Below are 4,701 nucleotides of genomic sequence, written 5' to 3' on the forward strand. Positions count from 1 at the left end.
GTAGACTGGCGGAAGCAACCTACCTGTAGATAGGACAGTTACAAAGAGATTTTCAGTGTCTAGTGCGTGGATTACGTACATTAAGGCCATCTGGGTTCTAAGCCCTTCAGGGACTCACAGTGGGATGGAGAGCAGACTCAGGATGTTCATGCCAGTTCAATAGGTGACGAGTACTGTGGGAGCTCAGAGGGGACCAGTCCCGGGCTGCAGGAGGAAGGGAAACATCTCAAAGGCGTTTAGTCTGAACCAGGTGTTTGATGGCTAGGGCAGGCTGGAAGTAGAGCACTGAACCCTTCCATGTGGCTGTGTCCAGGAGTTTTGTACAGAATAGGATGGTGAGGAACCCAACCAGGCTGTGCTAGGAAGATGGTCCTCACCTCCCACACCCAACCCACCAGCAAGTTGGGTCAGGGCAGCCTCAAGGGTGACCCACTCCTTTTAATTCTTCGGTAGACTGCCTCCACCCTGGACCAAGCCACCATCACACCATCATCTTTTACCCACACTATCGCAATTGCCTCCCAACTACTTTCCATTGTCTTATTCCAATCTCTTCTCTACACAGATGCCATGTGATCTTTTAGAGAAAAGAATCTGATCATGTAATTCCTCCCACTTAAAAAACCCTCTACTGGAGGCCCACTGACCTTAGGAGAACACTCAAACTCCCTATGATACCCTGAGTGACCTGGCCCCAGCCCACTCCCTCTCTAACAACTCTTTCCAATCTAAGAATCTAAGTAACTTCCCACTTGGTTTGTTTTCTCCATAGCTTTTACCACCACCCAATACTTTGTTTATTGTGCACCTTCCTTCCCCTACTCTACAAAACAGTAGGACCATGTGTGGCTTAGGTATGATTCCTTAGCCTTGTCACAAAGCACAGCATACAGTAAGTAGGTACTCACATATTTGTTGGATGAGGGTGGTGAGTGATAAGGTCACAAATGGAGTTGGCCCCCAGTTAGAGGAGATTATTAAAATCAGGCAATGTTTGAACTTTCTACAAGGCAGCAGAAAATGATATTTCTTACATGTGTGTAATGAATGTCTGTCTGTTTCCAAGTATAGAGAACGGGCCAGACTACCTTATGGAAAAGAGAAAGCTTGATAAAGACCCGAGTCTATTGACTCTCGTCTTGAGTGTATCACCGCTGAAAATGATTCGGGTAGGAAAGACTAATTTAGACCTATCAGTTTGGAAGGGATCATGTAGACAACTTGGAGAGTTTCAAGAGTAGAGAGCTAAGACTTAAGGAGATGAACTCTATGTGAGAACAGAACAAGAATTGAGTCTTGGTGACACACATATTAGGGTCCGAGGAAGTGAAGAACAAGCAAGAGACTAGGAGAAAAAATGGAATTTGAGACAGAATAGAATAGAGTATCAAAGGCACTACCAGTAACAGTGGCTACCAGGCCAGGGACAAGTCCCTAAACCAAAGTGCACACACCTTAGTGTGTCCCAAAGCCACAGTAAGACAAGAGAACACGTCAGCTAAGGCTGAGGTTTCATTGTGGTGACTTTGCCTGTTTGAAAGCATTGGTCTCCTTAGGAGCTTGGGCAAGAATAGTCTACAACTTGTCTGCAAATCCGCAAATGGGAAATGCAAATTAATTCCTGGAGTTGACCAATCCCCCATACCCACAGCCCCGAGCACAGCCCAATCTGGAGAGGTGGGGAGTGATACAGTGGTTCAAAGGAACCCTAAGGGAGCTCTCAACCACTCTGTGAACAGGTCATGTCAGCCACTTCTCCATCGCCACCCCACCCCCATGTAGAGGGGCCTCAGTGACACCCACAGTCCTTCAGCTGTTGTGTATTTAAAGCAGGGGAGGCACCTCACAGAAGCTGGCTTAAAATAATCTTAGGCTTTAGATTAGTTCAATTAAAAATTCAAGCTGGGGGAAGCTTTACCTCCCACAACACATCAGAAAGAGGAGAGACCTACATCACAGGACAATCTCAGCCTTGCAATGTCAGACCAGAGAGCAACCATGTGCTATCTTTTCACCTACTTTTAAGTAAACTCAAATTCTGCCCTGTAAGGAAGAGTGGCTTTTAATGAGCAAAAGGTAAATCACTGCTGTGAATTATGACATCCTTTAAAACACCATCTCAGAAGAGGCTGTAATAAGCAGTTTCAAGAGGATTATCAGTTGGGATCCGAGGTTTGGGTTGAATGAGAAGCTATATCCTCCATCTCCAAGAGGTTAAGACATATAGCATCTTATAAGCCTGGAGTAGACTAGTATTAGGGGACTATTGCAGGGAGCGATAGACCAAAACACAATGATTCCACGCCAGGACCGTCGGACACTTAGGATTAAATGAAGCAACATTAACAGGAAGGTTGAGATAATCCCTTTTTGCAGGTGGGGAAACCATCCCAGACGTCAGAGGCCCCGAGTTCCCACAGCTGTCACACATCAGAGCCAGGACTTCTGCCCAGATCTGTCTGATTCCCGCCTCCACGCTGTGCGTCACTAAGCTTTGCAGCCCACACGTGAGAAGGTCTGATTAGGAGACCACCAAGCCACTAACACATGGGGAGAGATGTTGGAAACAAGGAAAGCGCGTGTTTTAAGCCATGGAAACTGCGGAGGCCACCTCTCCAGTGCTCTATGCTGCCACCTCATTGCTGTCTCACCCACTGTAAGTGGCAAAACCAGCCCAGCTCACGAGACTCGCTGAATGTGCATAAGTAAGAGGCCAGTTTAGTACAAGCAGATAAAATGCTTTTGCTTCTGGAGATAGTGCCTCGTTCTAGGACCCTTGCCATGGGAACTATTCATCCTTCTGCCACATCCCAGAAGGTATGGCCATAAGGAACCTTGGAAGTGGATCCAGGGGTTCAGACGGCTGCCACTTCCTTTTAAATCAAATACAAGTGAAAGGCTAGTATGAGATGGCATAAGCAGAGAAAGCTCAGCTGCAGATCAGTGGAGGTCCTCCCCATCCCTGAGGTGCCTTGAGGGAGCAGTTTGAAAGTCACGGGCTTGGCCAAACCACTTCATTGGGGGACATTCTGCAAAGCCAGCTGCAAAGCAAATCCTTCTGGCTTTCACAGACTTTTCTAGTCACAGCTCTAAGTGTGCTTCCTTCCCCTCACACTGCTATTTGTAGCGTCCAGGAGAGCCGGCTACCGTCATTCTGCACCTGCAGCTTCTCTGAGTTTGAGCCCCAGAGAAAGCCACCCTGGTTATGTAGGCAAATGTCACCAACTTACGCGCTTTACCTCTCCCAACACATTAGAAAGAGGAGAGACCAATGTTGCAGGACACCTCCCCGGCCTCAGGCCAGCTCTTCTGCTCCCCACACACTGAGACCCCCGGCCTGGCTGTGAGGTGGCAGAAGCCTAGCTAAGGGACCCTGGCTGAAACTTGTTAACGGTCCTGAGTCACTTTCACTGGTTAGGGCATTACAGGCCATTTTGGGGTTTTCTATGCTTTTCTTGATGTAGCCCATCTTTGACTGTGAGCATCTTTCGTGAACGGAGAACTGTGTTAAATTAAGATCTATATCTCATCATCCAAGAGTTGGCTTCTCTAAAGCAGTCTTTTCTGATTTTAAATTAACACACTGCAGCAACGTGTTGAGAATTAACTTGCAATAACACCACTCCTCCCCCAAGTTAACTTTTAAACAGTCACAGCACCCCTGCAGGCCCCCAGGCTCCGCGTGCACCCTGGGGCTCATTACAGGAGGGGATCTGGGTACACGGCTTGGGGACCTGCCTCTCCACTTTGCCTGTGCCAGGGACAGATTTCCATGTCAGTGTGTTCGGATCTACATCACTAAGAGACACTTCTTCAAAGTGGGATTTGTTTCAAGCTAAAGTGGGATTTTTTTTGAGCGAGTGAGGCTTATTCCCCAGAAAGGACTGAGCTGACCTCTGCTCCAAGGTGCACCCCTCAGCAAGCATGCCCTGCCAGGGCTGGGGTGGGACCCCAGTGTGGGAACAAGACTCCACCTTGGCATTTGTTGGCTCCCACAGGGCTTTGCCAACATGGACAAGACACGCACAGACACCACGTTTGATGCAGGGATGCCTCCCTCCTTGGCTCACACTGGCCCAGAGGGGAGGCAGGTGTCACAGCAAAGGAGGAGGCAGGAGACCAGGTGATCCCACCTCCAAGGCTTGGGAAGGCTTTGTGGGAGGGGGCAGAGTCAGGTGGACAATTCCCACAGGAGACAATGTCCTGAGGGATATTTCAAGGAGAGGAACACAAGCAAAGGTGCAGGGCACACAGATCCACAGGCTGCTGTGTGGTCACACACGGCCCACACACCCTGCAAACTTCTATCTGTGCTGTGAGGCGTAAACGGACACCCAACATCTGTCACATCCTCCTTACCCATCCCGGAAACAATCAAAGAGCCCCTGAGCAGCACAGTTCTGTAAACCAAGGCTGATTCAACAAGGAGAGACCCAGGCACCATCTGAGAGCCATTCCTCCTGGCAAGCCACTGGTTGTGGGTGGGTGTGTGTGGGGGAGGGCCGGTGGGGAGGCAAGACCGCCCCCCTCATCGCCAGGGTCCCAAACAGCTTCGTGGTCATTACCTGAACAAGAGCAAGGTGTCTGAGCAATCCCTAGAGAGAGGGCTGGGGAGACACGATCAGACCAGAAGCCCCCAGCACCTGCTGTGTCACTCACCTGGCAGGGAGCCTTAGCCTCCAGCCCCCATCAGCCTTAAAT

This window comes from Rhinolophus sinicus, linkage group LG10, assembly GCF_036562045.2.
Source record: "Rhinolophus sinicus isolate RSC01 linkage group LG10, ASM3656204v1, whole genome shotgun sequence".
In the NCBI taxonomy this organism is placed as follows: Eukaryota; Metazoa; Chordata; class Mammalia; order Chiroptera; family Rhinolophidae; genus Rhinolophus; species Rhinolophus sinicus.